The following is a 16,399-nucleotide window of genomic DNA, read 5'->3' on the forward strand; positions in this document are numbered from 1 at the left end:
ATGCAAGCGGCCAACCAGTTAGACAGAGTGCGCTTGGAAACTGGATGCCCTAATCGATTGGGATCGAAGGACAAAAACAATTGAGGAACCTTCCGATGAGGCTTGGTGCGTTGAAGATAAAATGCCAACGCCCTCTTACAGTCAAGCGTGTGAAGCGCCGTCTCGCCAGGATGGGAGTGGGGCTTCGGGAAGAACACAGGAAGGACAATGGACTGATTAAGGTGGAAGTCAGAAACAACTTTCGGTAAAAACTTAGGATGGGTGCGGAGAACCACCTTGTCGTGATGAAAGACAGTGAAAGGGGGGTCCGCAACCAAGGCTTGCAACTCCCCGATCCGCCTGGCGGAGGTGAGGGCAATTAGAAACACCGCCTTCCAAGTCAGAAATTTCAAGAGGGACTTGTTGAGTGGCTCAAACGGGGGTTTCATCAGTTGAGCCAGAACCACATTCAAATTCCACACGACAGACGGAGGCTTAAGAGGGGGACAAACCCTGAGTAACCCTTTCATGAAGCGTGTCACCAAGGGATGGAGTGACAGAGGGCGTCCCTCCAGAGGTTGGTGGAAAGCAGAAATCGCACTGAGATGAACCCGCACCGAAGTGGTTTTCAAGCCGGAGCGCGACAAATGAAACAAATATTCTAAAACCGAGGATACCGGAACTGATACCGGATCCAGGTGAAAAGACGAGCACCAGGTGGAAAACCTGGTCCATTTCTGCGCATAGCAAAGCCTCGTCGAGATCTTGCGGGAGGCTTCCAACACCTCCTTCACCGATTGAGACAGGTCCGGAGGAGTCAGGGAACAAGAAACCAGGCTGTCAGGTGCAATGACTGCAGATTGGGATGTAACATGGATCCTTGACTCTGAGACAGCAGAGAAGGAGAGACAGGCAGGGGAAGAGGCTCTCTGGCACTGAGCTGGAGCAGCAGGGAGAACCAGTGCTGACGCGGCCACCGAGGTGCTATGAGAATCATCGTGGCCGTGGACGATTTTAGGTGTACCAACGTTCGCATGATCAGAGGGAACGGAGGGAATGCATACAGGAACCTCCCTTCCCAGTCGAGTAGGAAGGCATCCGCTTCCAGACGGTCCTGCGAGTACATCCGAGAACAATATAGTGGTAGTTTGTGTGTCTCCGGAGAGGCAAACAGATCCACCTGTGGCGTTCCCCAGCGAGCGGAGACCTCGCGTAGAACTGCTGAGTGTAGAGTCCACTCGTGCGGTTGCAGAAGTCGACTCAGTTTGTCCGCCAGGCAATTCCGTTCTCCTTGGATGTAGACCGCCCGGAGGAAGATGTTCCGGGAGGCCGCCCACTCCCAGAGGCGAAGAGCTTCGGAGCAGAGGGGCCATGACCCCGTTCCTCCCTGCTTGTTCACATAATACATTGCCACCTGATTGTCCGTGCGGACGAGGACCACCTGGTCCTGCAATATGTGAACGAAGGCTCGAAGTGCTAGGAAGATGGCTCGCAGCTCTAGCACGTTGATATGACACTGACGGTCTTCTGACGACCACAGGCCCTGCGTGCGAAGACCGTCGAGATGGGCTCCCCACGCGTACTCCGAGGAGTCCGTGGTCAGGACCTTGCGAAAAGGCGGAGTGCGAAACAATAGCCCCATGGACAGATTTGAAGAGTCTGTCCACCAACGCAGCGATTTCCGCAAGGGCGGAGTTACCGAAATGAGGCGAGACACCGGGTCGCACTCCTGGCGCCACTGGGACGCGAGGGTCCACTGAGGGATCCTCAGGTGAAGCCTCGCAAACGGCGTGACATGTACCGTCGAGGCCATATGGCCCAGCAGCATCATCATGCGCTTGGCCGACACCCTCGATAGTTGGGAGACCTGGCGGCTCATCCGTACCAAGGTTTCCACCCGCTGGGTCGGCAGGTAGGAGCGTAGGCGCACCGTGTCCAGCACCGCACCTATGAATTGAAGAGACTGCGACGGTCTCAACTGAGACTTTGGAAAGTTTATCTCGAACCCGAGAGTTTGCAGGAAGGCAATAGACTGTCGGGTCGCTGAGATAACCCCCTCCCTGGTCGGGGCTTTGATGAGCCAATCGTCCAGGTAAGGGAACACATGGAGTCCACGTGACCTGAGGGCTGCTGCAACCACCACCATGCACTTCGTGAATACTCGTGGGGACGCGGCCAGGCCGAAGGGCAGTACCCTGTACTGGAGGTGGAGGTCCCCCACCTGGAATCGTAAGAATCTTCGACAGGCGGGGTGCACCGGAACATGGGTGTATGCTTCCTTCAGGTCGAGGGAGCACATCCAGTCCCCTTCCCCCAAGAGGGGGTACAAAACCGGGAGAGATAGCATTCGAAACTTCTCCCGGGCCAGGAATTTGTTGAGCTTCCTGAGGTCCAGTATGGGGCGCAGGTCCCCGGTCTTTTTTGGGACCAAAAAGTAGCGGGAGTAAAACCCCGTACCCCACTGGTCCTTGGGGACCGGCTCGACCGCCCGAAGCTTCAAGAGGGCTTTGGCTTCGGTTATAAGGGTCGGTAGCTGCGAACGGTTGCAGGGGACTAAACTTGGGGGACTGTCCGGCGGCGAGGACACAAAGTTGAGCGAGTAGCCCTCGGAGACGATCCGGAGCACCCAAGCGTCTGAGGTAATCCCGGTCCATGCCTCCCGGAAGAACCGAAGACGGCCCCCGATAGGAAGGGGTTCCTGAGAAAGTGCGGAGGGGAACCCGCCCCGTCCGCTCATCCCGTCAAAAGGAAGGCGCTGGCTTAGAAGGGCCCTGCGCCGGGGCTTGGGGTTGTCCCCCTCTGCCTCGCTGAGACGGACGTCTCGGAGGCGGTCTCGAGAAAGCCGGGGTCGACTTCTGAGGGTATCGGCGCGGCGGAGGCCGAAAGGGTTTCTGCGGCGGGGGCCTAGGTTTGGGGCGGACCAGGGATGCTAGAGAGCGCTCCTGTTCCGACAAGCGCTTGGTCGCCGCATCCAATGACTCGTCGAATAACTCGGACCCCACACAAGGCAAGTCTGCCAGGCGTTCCTGCAGGTTTGGGTCCATGTCGAGGGTGCGAAGCCAGGCCAAGCGGCGCATGGCCACCGCGAGGGCCGACACCCTCGAAACCAGCTCAAAGGCGTCGTACACTGCATGGAATAGGTACAACCGCAGTTGAGACAGGTTGGACATAAACTTGTCGAATCCTGCTCTTTGGGAGTCCGGTAACGAGTTTCGATATTGAGGAAGGTCCTTCACCATACCACGCAAAAAGGAGGAAAAGGTGAAGGCGTAGTTTAGAACCCTGGTGGCCATCAGGGAATTTGAAAAGAGGCGGCGGCCAAACTTGTCCAGGGTCCGCCCCTCCCTGCCTGGTGGAACCGCCGCAGAAACCCGTGAGGGCTGTGATTTTTTAAGAGCAGACTCCACCAGAAGAGACTGGTGTGAGAGCTGCGCCTTATCGAACCCCTTAGGGGGAATCGTCCTATACTTCGATTCCATTTTTGAAGGCACAGACGTGACTGTAAGAGGGTTTGACAAGTTCTTCAGCCAGGTTTGCAGAAGGACACTGTTGAGAGGGAGTCTAGGCACCTCCCTAGGAAGAATGGGGAGGTCCTGTTCCTCCAAAAATTCTTTGGAATACCGGGAGCCTACCATCAGGTCAATCCCCAGGGCTTGGGCCATGTCCTGAACGAAGGATGAAAATGAGGACGGCCTAGCCTGGGGAGAGGGGGTTCTCGACCGCCCCACCGAGGAGAGGGGGGAGGCCTCATGGGAATAATGAGGATCCCTAACCGATCCCGAATCCCAGGATCCCCTCTCGAGGGCCCTCGAGGGGGAAGGGGAAGTTGTCCTCCTCGCTGAACCCTTGGGTGAGGACCCCGGGGTTCGTGGGACACTCTCCCGTTTCCTCGGCGAGGCGGCCCGGGAAGACTTCCCATGGGGTGAGCGGAGGAGCCTCGGGTTGTCGAGGCGCAACTCCGACACCTGCAACGCCTCGCCCCCGAACGACGAGGAACGGTCGCGCCGAGGCGAGCCTCGGGGCCGCTTAGACTTCCTCGATCGACGCCCCGTCCGAGGTCGCGTCGAGGGCGAGGCGTGTCTGGAAGACCCGGAGGAAGAGGAGGAAAGACGGCGCACTCTGCGCAACTTTTCTTTGGGCCTTACACTCCGCTCAGGGGGTTCCCCCGAGGTCGAGGTCCGGGGCGGGGCCGAGACCGAGGTGAACGGGGTCCCAGTACCCGAGACCGAGGTCGCCGAGGCCGGGGCTCCCGAGGGAGCCGAGGCCGGGGCCTCCGAGACCGAAGGCGTCCAGGCCGAGGTCGAGGCCGCCGGAACCGCAGCACGCTGCAACACTTCCAGGGCTCCCGACAGCTCCGATGAGATCAGAGCTCGGAGGAGATCCTGGAAGGCCGGAATCCCCACGAAGGTGGGGAGTTCCGAGTCCGGGGCACACTCCCTGGAGGGCGACCTCGGTCTCGAGTATTCCCTCGGGGTGTGCGGAGTCGAGGTCCGATGCGGGGCCGGGGTCGACCCACCCGCCTTGGCCTGACTCGAGGATGGCTTCTTTGCTGAAGGGGATGGAACAGAGGACTTACCCGAAGCTTGCTTCACTGACGACGCCTTCGAGGAAGAGGGCCGAGGCGAGGCCGAGGCCCCCGAGGACGCCGAGGCCGAGGTCAAGGCCGGGGCCGAAGCCGAGGCCGACGTCGAGGCCTTAGGCGGCGCGTCGACGGCGAACAATTCGGCCATTCTTGCCTTACGGCGACGGAGGGCCCTGTTTTGGAAGGTAGCACAGCGATCACACGAGTCTGTCGGATGTTCGGGCCCAAGACAGACAATGCACCACCGGTGAGGGTCAGTGATGGAAAGCAACCTCTCACACCGGCTGCACTTTTTGAATCCCGTAACAGGACGGGACATCCACGAAGAAAAAGAAGAAGGCCGGGAACGTACCGACGTCCCGCGGCCACGGCTTCCGGGAGCCCCCGGAACCCGACGAAAAACGAAAGACTTTTTTTTTTTTTTTTTTTTTTGAAAAGAAACGAAAGGAAAAGAGTACCGCGAACTAATTCGAAGGGAAAAACAAACTAAACGCGGCAGCTAGAAGGCAAAAACACTGGAGCTCAGATCCACAGGGCTTTCTTGCTCCGCGGAAAAATTTGAACTGAGGACCACGAGGTGGGATGCGCCCTCTAGTGGGCGAGAAGGCACGCACATGCGTGGTGCAGTGTGCAAACTTGAAACTTCAATCAAGTTTGCTTGAAAAGCTGTCCGCGCCGGGGCTCCGTAGATGACGTCACCCACATGTGAGAATATCATGCCTGCTTGTCCTGGGATAAAAATAACCTGTCAAAGATAGTAAAAGTATTTCATTTTTTAATCAAGTTGGCCCCAATCTCTGGTTTATGCTTTCCTCTGTCAAGCCCCTCTTGCTGTTTCTTTGAAGTTTGGAGGATCCTAACCCCACCCAGAGATATAACATGAAGAACTCAGCAGTGCCAACATATCTCCCTCAGAGCATCAACAAGAGGAGTTTGGCAGCCCCCAACACACAGAACTCTCATCCACAGAGAAACAGCAAGAGAGGCTCAGTGGCTCCATCATATTAGCTCTCAATGGGAGCTTATAGGTTGAACTACCAAGTCATTCTTGCTGTTTCACTGAGGCTCAGAGGCTTCCACCCCTAGAGAAACAATATGTTGCATCTGCTGAGTCCTTCATCCTACCTCAGAAAAATAGTGACAGGAGCATACAGGCCCAACATATCATCTCTTAACCTCAGAGCAACAGTGGCCGAGAGTTGTGGATTCACCGACCGAAACTATTCCCAAAGCTTCAGAAGCTATAAACATGATGGAATAATGGATGACAAACTTTAGGCTCAAACTTGATTCAGATAAAACGACTTTTTTCATTGCTTCACCACATCCACTTGACATTAAATCACCCCTTTGTATCAATAACCTTAGTTACCCTATCCAGCCCTCCATAAAGATACTAGGTGTAACTCTGGATCAATGCCTAACCATGAAAGACCAAGTAGATTCCTTAATCAGAAAGGGATTTTTTCACTCTCTGGAAACTCAGATCCCTTAAAACTTATTTTGTTACATCGGTTTTTAGAATCATAGTCCAATCCCTCGTACTAAGCCTGCTTGACTACTGTAACATCGCCTATTTGGCAATTTCCCCAAAAAATATGCGACGCCTACAACTGTTGCAGAATGCGGAAGTCAGACTAATCTTTGGACTAAAAAAATTTGATCACGTGACACCTTCTACCGGCAGCTACATTGGCTGCCGATGAAGGCACGCGTAAAGTTCAAATTTGCCTGTTTCTGCTTTAAAGCATTACACGGACTTGCCCCCAAATACATTACTGACCTTTTCTCCTTCTCAACCAACAGACACAAGAGAAGTTCACATTCCAACTTTGTTTCCCCCCCAGTGAGAGGTTGCAAACTGAAAAAACACCATGAATTCCTTCTCTCACACCAAGCAGCATCATGGGGTAAAGACCTAGAACAATTACTTTCGCCCTCTACTTATGAGGAATTTAGGAAACGTCTAAAAACACACCTGTTCCTAAAACATCTTGACAACTGATCCACTTATCTCTTTCCTCTCAATAGCGACCTACTGTCCTTTTGATCACTTTTCTCTTCAACAATGAATTTCCTGTCTAATTACTTCTCTTTCTTCTTCCCCTCTTGAAGTCAGTCAATTAATTTGTACCTTTGCTTAATCTTTTGTAAACCGCATAGAACTTCACGGTATTGCGGTATATAAGCTGTTATTATTATTATTATTAATTTTATTGATTCTAATTTGTTTTTTCCGCTTCTCTTTTTAAGCATTTATGTTGTTTTGGTTCTTTACTTTCTTAATAATTGTATTCCATTCTTTTATGTTATTTTTTTTTTATTGTACGCCACCTTGTGTTATACACAGGAAGGGTGGTACATCAACATAAACAAGAGGTGCTTGACAGGTTGGGGCCAAGCAGTTCTTGATGTTTCTCTGATGGCAGGAGGCTCCCCCCCCCCCCCACCCCTGAGACACAGGAAGGAGAACTCAGCAGTCCCAGGAGCCCCAGTCTCATAAAACAACAAAAGGAACTTAACTCTCCAATGACACCTGCCTGCCACCTATTTCCTTCTCCCTGCCCTATCATACCTCCTCTGTTGTGTTCTCTTATTTCCCAAACTTCCTTCACACTATACTTTTACTTTGTTCTCTATCCCATTCTGCCCCTTTTTACAAATGCATATCCCTTCTCTACCTCAGGATCTCCCTTCCATATTCCTCCTCCTCTCCTCACCACCATTGCTTATATCTTGTTATACACACTCATCCCAACTCCACAGTAAAGTTTTTCTTGGAGGGGGGTTTCCATACCCAACACTGAAATTGCGAGTTCTGGGCTAAGGAACTAGAGGAAGACTGCAGCTGTGAGACAACTGGGTCACCTGACTCAACTTTCAGAGGAGGCCAGAAGGTACTGCTTTCTGTCAGTGGTGTGTTAGCATGGAGCAGAACACCAGCAAAGGTAGGCCAAGGAGCAAGACTACAGCCATGATAAAATGGGGTCTCCTATAGCCCCAGGGTTCAGAAGAGGCAAAATGCAGCTTTCCAGAAGGTGGGTCAGAATCAGATCACTGCACAACAGAGCTCCTCTGCATATGCCCTATGTAGCTTCTGCACCTGCTCCAAATTCCAATTGCTGTCACTGAAGAACTGCCGCAGAAGAAGAGGGAACAAGAGGGATCAGTTTTCTTCCATCTACATAACCCCAAGGATGTCTCGCATCAATTTTTTTCTTGTTAGTTGCCATGAACATCCTGTGGATGTCTCATGTACCTCTTAGGATACAAATACCACCTGTTGAGAAACAATGCCCTAGAACAGTGGTTCCCAACCATGTCCTGGAGGACCCCCAGGCCAGTTGAGTTTTCAGGCTAGCCCTAATGAATATGCATGGAGCAGATTTGCATGCCTGTCACTTCCATTATATGCAAATCTCTCTCATGCATATTCATTAGGGCTAGCCTGAAAACTCAACTGGCCTGGCGGTCCTCCAGGACAGGGTTGGGAATCAGTGCCCTAGAACACCAGTGCACCTCCTATGAAGAAACATGGGGGGGAAATAACCACATAGACTACTAGAGATCCTTACATGGTATAATGCCTGGCAACTAAAATTCAATGCAAAGAAATGCAGAGTAATGCATTTGGGGATTAATAATAGGAAGGAACCGTATATGCTGGGAGGAGAGAAGCTGATATGCACGGACGGGGAGAGGGACCTTGGGGTGATAGTGTCCGAAGATCTAAAGGCAAAAAAACAGTGTGACAAGGCAGTGGCTGCTGCCAGAAGGATTCTGGGCTGTATAAAGAGAGGCGTAGTCAGTAGAAGGAAGAAGGTGTTGATGCCCCTGTACAGGTCATTGGTGAGGCCCCACTTGGAGTATTGTGTTCAGTTTTGGAGACCGTATCTGGCGAAAGACGTAAGAAGACTTGAGGCGGTCCAGAGGAGGGCGACGAAAATGATAGGAGGCTTGCGCCAGAAGACGTATGAGGAGAGACTGGAAGCCCTGAATATGTATACCCTAGAGGAAAGGAGAGACAGGGGAGATATGATTCAGACGTTCAAATACTTGAAGGGTATTAACGTAGAACAAAATCTTTTCCAGAGAAAGGAAAATGGGAAAACCAGAGGACATAATTTGAGGTTGAGGGGTGGTAGATTCAGGGGCAATGTTAGGAAATTCTACTTTATGGAGAGGGTAGTGGATGCCTGGAATGCGCTCCCGAGAGAGGTGGTGGAGAGTAAAACTGTGACTGAGTTCAAAGAAGCGTGGGATGAACACAGAAGATTTAGAATCAGAAAATAATATTAAATATTGAACTAGGCCAGTTACTGGGCAGACTTGCATGGTCTGTGTCTGTGTATGGCCGTTTGGTGGAGGATGGGCAGGGGAGGGCTTCAATGGCTGGGAGGGTGTAGATGGGCTGGAGTAAGTCTTAACAGAGATTTTGGCAGTTGGAACCCAAGCACAGTACCGGGTAAAGCTTTGGATTATTGCCCAGAAATAGCTAAGAAGAAAAATTTAAAAAAATAAAATAAAAATTTAAATTGAATCAGGTTGGGCAGACTGGATGGACCATTCGGGTCTTTATCTGCCGTCATCTACTATGTTACTATGTTATGTTACACAGAGGCTACACACTAGCATAATCCCTCACTTCAGTCGCATGTGGAAAGCACAGAGGACTCTCACCAAATAAGTAATCACAAATTAGAAAAAAAGCAGACAGTCAAATGATGTGCAAGATCCAGTCCAGAAAAAAAAAGCACACAGAGAGCAGTCCAGCACAATAAAACTTAGATGAAATTTATTTTAAGCAGTTTAAGAACCTAACACACTCTCTAAAAGCCCTGTAACCAAATTAGAAACAACCTCACCAGGAAGAATATGGACCAGACTAGAACCCAAAACTGTCCTTCTCTTCTCCATGTTCTCATACCATCAAACAGGATATAGCTGAAGTCTTCATCAAGTTAGTCCAGGGGTGGGCAACCTTATACAGAGAGGACCCAACGAATGTCCGTACTATCCCTGGTGGGTTGCAACATTATGTAATGCTGGAATAGAAAATGCACAAACCTCCATAGACTTTCTCTGATAAATAAAATATTTGCAAAATTCAGAATTTAAAGTTGTCAAAACTTGTCATGACTAATGGCTTTCTGTGTATACTCCCTATGGTCTCACAGGCCGCTCACTCCTTGGTTAGTCCAGTAAACAGGTATTCGCCTAAATTCAGAATGATTTTGTTGATTCCTGCTCTGCACGTAAGTCTCCTCTGTAACGCCACATCAGGATTGTTTTTTGAACTGGGAACCGCCAGCAAGGATATAAGAGACAGTTGGGGGGTGGTGAGGATGTAACAGGATTCCTAGCCTTTAGATATCACCGCATGGCCTAACAGTACATCCAGTGTCAGGTTCTGCAAATAATATCCATTATCCATTTTGTAAGCCTTGGACATTGTACATGGGGTAGCATGGGACCAAGGCCTGTATTACTCCTCCACTGCTACCTGCAGTCATAGCTTAACAAAATCTTGAATGCTGTAAAAAGAAAAACCAAAAAGAAAAAAAACCCCCAAAAAACCTACCATCTAAGGTCTGATTCTTCAACCACAAGATTGCTATACATAGCACTGGGTGTCAGAGTACCATGGAGAAAAGAAGAAGTGTGACCCATAGCAAAAATTTATTTTGGGGGACCTTTAGTGTTTATTTTATCTATTTGGTTTTATATTCCTTCCTCCCAGGAAAGCTCAGAATAGGTTACAAGTTTAGATACATAACAAAGCATGGCAAAATATAACATGACAAGTAATGGTGTGATACAGCATGACAAGGCACGACAAAACATAGGATGGCAGCTTAGCATGATACACATCGTATTACAAGCATGGAAGACATAGAATTATATATACAAGCATAGCGTGGCGGATCTAATATGGCAGACATTGTATTATACATGGTGAATGGCACACACTTACCCTAGGCCCACTCTTACTATCGGAAACTAAAAAGAGTCAGGCCTGGCTAATACCTGGATAGGAGACCACCTGGTAATACCAGGTGCTGCGTAGGCTAAGGGGCCCTATGTTGGGCAGAAGCGACATAGTGGAGCCACACACTGCGCAGGAGAAGGCTGTTATGAAACATCATGGATTCATCACTGTGAATGTTGCCAGGAGTCAGTCGCTGACTCGGTGGCATAATCCATCTAATATAAGTATAGGTCTTCTCAAAACAGTTGAAATAAAACACAAAGTAAAGCACATAACAGGCATGAAATGTATGACACATAAGACACATATGCAACTTCTTTCCCTCACATGTGCTACCCACACCATTGACGCTTCAAAATCGAGAATGCAAATTCAGCCGAAAAACATGCTGAAACCGCACCTGAAAATGACAAAACCCTGCAACAGGTTGGGGCTCTGGATTCATCTGCTGTGACTAAAGGAAAGAAAATTATCAGGTAATGACATAATTTTACAGTAGATGAATCCAGAGACTAGTGGGATGTACCAAAGCAGTCCAAACATAGGGAGAGAAATAAACAAGCGAACGGGAAATGACTCTCCGACCACCTCCACAGGAACATTTTTCCTCTTCACCGGCAAGGAGGGTGGGGAAGGGACCTGGGAGGGCCCAGGTGTTGCCCCTAAAATTGGCTCAGTCTAGCCAACACCCCTAGGCTCTACTGAAGCCGCAGCAACAGGAGCAAACAGCCTTCCGTACTCGGGAGCCAAAACCAGGAACCAGAATAGCAGACTTTTTTCAGATCCAGGAAACTGGTGCCGGTAGCTGCAGCCAAGCCAGGCTCGAAATCCTCTGCAGAATCCAGGAGCTGTGAGGAACCCATCCATCAGCCTGCTGGTTGGCCAGGAGGCTGTGCATCCAAGATATATATACCTGAGGATAAATCAAGTGCTCTCTATCTCCACCTGCTGGTTGATGGATGTAATCCCACTTTTCTCTAGATTCATCTGCTGTTGATTACAAGGAATTCTCTCTTTTATGCTTTGTGTTTGATTGTAATTATTAGCTCTGCACCTCACTTAGAATGCAGACATGAATAGAAAGAAAGTAAGGGTATTAAAGGAATTAGATAAAGTAGACACAGGTGATGATGAGGAGGGGGAATTATGGTTCCATAAACACCAATATGTCAGAATGATTGAAGGTCCCAAACACAATATAAATTACCACTCCTTGAGCACAGTGAAGGGCCTTGCTGAATAGTAGAGGTGTTGAGCACTCACAGAGCTACTGTAGCTCTTATACATAATATAATCGGAGTAGAGGAGCAGGAGACAAACAGAACCCATTCAAGCAAGTGTCTTAACTCCCAGTATTTTACTACTATTACTATTTATCATTTTTATAGTGCTGAAAGGCATACACAGTGCTGTACATATAAGAGACAGTCCCTTCTCTGAAGAGCTTACAATCTAATTTAGACAAGTCAGGACATATCGGGGTTGAGGAGTTTTTTGCAGAGAGAATGATAGGATGGACATAGGTATCTTGAGAAGACTTCACTAAACCCCTCTCTTACAAAGCCACGGTAGCAGCTGCCACATGGAAAACACTCCAATGCCCATTAAACCCCATATGAGCATCAGAGTGATTACTACAGCAGAAGTCTCTACCTTGGCTTTGTAAAAGGAGCCCTAAATTTGGTGTTAGTATCTCTAAAGGCTAATCATAAAAAAAGAGAAGGGCATCTGTCTTTCTGCTCAGAAATGTAAATGATGTTCTGTTTTAAATTTTTTTAAAATAAATTCTCAAAGGTAGTGTAGTGCTGGTGGGGATTTTTGGAAGTTGCTTTGTATTTTTGAGAATGAACTTAACAATCGTTAACCACACTGTAGTACAGCCTTTAGCTAAATGTGTGGTCTATAAGCATATGTTTATTTAAATAAACATAATTTGGGGACACCAAGCAGCATCCCTCAGCATACCCTCATCCTTTTAATGTGATATGACTTCGTAAGCACAGGAAGCTGTGATACTCGTATCTACTGCAGGATGAAACAGGAAGTTGGGCTGAGAGATCACAGACAATCAGAACTCTTAAAACAGTATGTTGACACGGTTCCTCATAAGAGGCTCTTGAATAAATCTGACACACAAAATTTAGGACTCAAAGAGGCAAACTGGATTAGAAAAGTTAGGCAACTAAAATTCAAAAGTGAAGAGATGCACTTGGAGAGTAGAAATTCGAGGGAACTGCATATATTGAGAGGTGAGAGAGGCAGAAGGATGGCAAGAGAGACCTTGGGATAAAAAGTGTCTCAGGATCTGAAGGCAACAAAACAAGGCGGGGTGACAAGGCGGTGGCTGTAGCCAGAAGGATGCTGGGCTATATAGGAAGAGACATAACCAGCAGAAGAAAGGAGGTGTTGATGTCCCTCTACAGGTTGTTGGTTGAGGCCCCACCTGGCGTATTGTGTTTAGTTTTTGAGGTCATATCTGGCTAAGGACTTAAAAAGACTTGAAGCAGTCCAGAAAAAAGCAATAAAAATGATATGGGGCTTGCGCCAAAAGATGTACAAAAAGAGAATAGAAGACCTGAATATATATACTCTAGAGGAGAGGAGGGACAAGAGAGATACGATACAAACATTTAAATACTTGAAAGGTTTTAATATAGAAACAAATCTTTTCCAGAGAAAGGAAAATGGTAAAGCTAGATAGCATGAATTGAGATTGCTGAGTAGCAGACTTAGGAGTAATATCAGGAAATTATTTTTCACAGAGAGGGTGGTAGATGCTTGGAATGTCCTCCCGAGGGAGGTAGTGGAGATGAAAATGGTGACATGATTCAAAAAAGGATGGGATGAACACAGAGGATCTCTAATTAGAAAATGCATGGTATAAAAGAAATCACGGCTTCTGTCCCATATATGGTGATTTGCTTTAGGATGAGCTGCGGAGGGCTTTGATAGAAGCTCCAGCGACAGGATGGTTAGGATAGGCTGGAGTGGGCTTCAATGGCAACTCCAGCAGTGGAATCCTAAAGACAGTACAGAGCAGACTTCTATGGTGTATTGCTCAGAAATATTAAAGAAAATATATAATAATTGTGACTACTGAGCAGACTGGATAGACCATTCAGATATCAAGGTGCATCTGCTGTCATTTACTATGTTACTAATGATACAAATAGGAGCAGTCGGCCATCCCTGCTACCATCACAATGGCATCAAAGCCTTCAACTATATCCAATGACTGCAGCATATAAATCTGATATGCTATGGCCTCATCACAGGTGACAGATATTTCACCTGCCTCAGGAGGACATAAGGCCAAGCAATGCGATTCATTCTTACTGCAAATACAGAAACACCACCAGACATTGCAGGTTTCCTCCAAGAACCACAGGATCTGCAAATTCTAAAGAGGAATACAGTAAATGCACTGCAGAACGGACTAGTGAAATCTAAATGTCAGGGTCGCAATGCTGTGTGTTGGGGGGGGGGGGGGGTGAGAGAAAAGAGAGTCTAGAATTCATTGTGCTTAGGTCTCTAGAACTCCCGCATATAGCACTACTACATGACCCTGAACTCTAGAATTTCTCTAACCTGCAGCACGTGTGACCCTGCGCTCTAGAACCCCTCACAATACTGTGTGATCCTGAGCTGCTACTACTACTATTACTTATCACTTATCGCTGAAAGGCTTACGCCGCGCTGAACTCACTGAGTATCTGTTATAAGACCCCAGGGTGATTGGAAATACTTAACTCATCCAAAAATTCTCTCTTTGGACAAAATTAAGACAATTACTCAATACACACCCACACAGCTGACGTCTACGGTATTTATAGATTATTACAGCTACGTATAAAACCGAGTATAATAACCTGCTTCATTTACCTCAGCGTTCAGTTCCCACAGTTCTGGCTTCAGTGCTCTATAGCATCTGAGCGCGTCCGGCGTGCCCGGCCCGGAGAGCTGCACAGTGCAACGCACGACCGACCATCTCCCTCGCCAACACAGGAAGGAAACGCGCGCGCGCGTACCCACCTCCCCTTCCCTCTCCCATGCACCTGCACGCGCGTGCGCACCTCCTCCCCTAGCCCATGCACCTGCACGGGCAGGCACGTTCTCTCTCCACTCCCCCTCCCCATGCACCTGTATGCGCGCACCTAAACACACACTCTCACCTTCCGCGCACCTGCACTTCCTCCAACCGACTCCAGACCAGACCCGAAACCCAGACCGGAGGCAGAGGAGGGAGCAGATGCTTCAAACTCCGCCCTTCTCCCACTCATTGGTTAATATGCGTCTTCGTGAGCATTTAAGACCCGCCTCCTATTCCCTGACCGCTCCCGCAAACTGGTTGTGGCTAACATTGCTTTATTTTGATTGGTTGGTGAGCAGGCTCTTTCCTATTGATTGGTCAGAAAATAGCACTATTTTTACTGAAAAGTGACAGAGAAGGATGCTGGAATTTTGTTTCCATTGTTAAAGGTGCAGTGTGTTCGCTCATTCACTAATCCGGTTTAAATGCTTTAACTATAGATAGATCACGGCAATCAATTGCACACCTCACGTCTCAGTAGAGCATTTCTGCATTGCACAGTCCTGTAAAATATCTGCCTAGGTTTGCAGGAGTGAATCTAATTGCTTTTGTTCTAATGACACATTCACCAAACATAGGTAAGAATCTTTTCCTCGAGGAAGATGCCGCCTGATACTGAAATGCAGGGTTTTCCTTCGGGAGGTAGTGATAAATCGGGGTAATTCAGTGTCCTACATTGCCATGGATCCCCAACCCTGCAGATTTGGTACGATCCCTCATTCCCACCTTCCCCCATCTCCCCATCCTCGGGAGGCATAACAACCACTTTCACGGCATAGAAGAAGCAAACACCCGGGAGAGAGGAGGAGGCATGGCTGATGCTATTCTTAGTTCTCTCCTCCCTCTTCTTCTGCAGTGTGTTCCCTCAAGTCTTTTCTTGGGCATTTGCAGGTACATCATGTTTATAAGTGAATGGTGGGGAATAGAAGGGTTCTACCCTCAATCTCTTTCTCCCATGAAGGATTTATATATAATACCAATACTTACATTTAGCCCACCACCAGGGACCCGAGATCTCTCCTCCTCCCCAGACTTTCTCACATATTTCACCTTTCATGCACTCTTCTCTCTATTACCCTCTCCCATTCCTTCCCCATTCTTCCGTTTATTTTACTTCAAGCATTTGCCTTTGGAAACTATAGCCCATCCAAGCAGTTTACAATCTAAACAATTAATCAAGCAATAAATAGATCAAACAACATAAAAACAATCATGCAATCAGAATTTCTCTGACTCTCTCAGCAAAAGGCCCTAGCCCACATGCTTATTCAAGACAAAGGCCTTTCATAGATCCTCCTTCCATATCACTTTTCTTTTACATTTTCACCTCTTGCCACCAACACCACTCCTTTTCTCTTTATTCTTACATCTGTCTCCTCTTCCCTATACTACTACTAATCATCATTTCTATAGCACTACTAGACAGACGCAGCACTGAACATCAAAACACAGAAGACAGCCCCTGCTCAAAAGAGCTTACAATCTAGTCAAGATAAACAAACTGGTCAAGAAGATGCATCAATACACAGTGCTCAGGTGGGGGAATTACAGAGGGAATGATAAGACAGATATTAGTGCTTAGAAGGCGGGTTGGAATTGAAAGCATCTTCAAAGGAGTGGGCTTCGAGTCTGGATTTGAACACTGCCAGAGATATCGAATCAGGCAATTTGTTCCAGGTGCAGCAAGGTAGAAGAGACAGAGTCTGGAGCTGGCTGTAGAAGAGAAGGGTACAGTTAAGAGAGACTTATCTGATGAGCA

General features: G+C 48.3%; 1 protein-coding gene across 3 annotated transcripts in view; it reads right to left on the minus strand.

Annotated features, from left to right (window-relative positions):
* The window catches only part of FCHO1 (FCH and mu domain containing endocytic adaptor 1), a 222,127-nt gene extending 207,289 nt beyond the window's left edge, over window positions 1-14,838 (minus strand). Inside the window, exon 1 of one of the 3 annotated variants that reach the window (XM_033954521.1) lies at window positions 14,723-14,838. The gene's annotated coding sequence lies outside the window, so the exon portion shown is untranslated. Of the gene's footprint in view, window positions 1-14,432; window positions 14,590-14,722 lie in introns of those variants that run through there. The other 2 variants (XM_033954523.1, XM_033954522.1) reach the window with 2 other exon arrangements.
* Between the last annotated feature and the right edge of the window lie 1,561 nt (window positions 14,839-16,399).

This window comes from Geotrypetes seraphini, chromosome 8 (assembly GCF_902459505.1).
Source record: "Geotrypetes seraphini chromosome 8, aGeoSer1.1, whole genome shotgun sequence".
Lineage (NCBI taxonomy): Eukaryota > Metazoa > Chordata > Amphibia > Gymnophiona > Dermophiidae > Geotrypetes > Geotrypetes seraphini.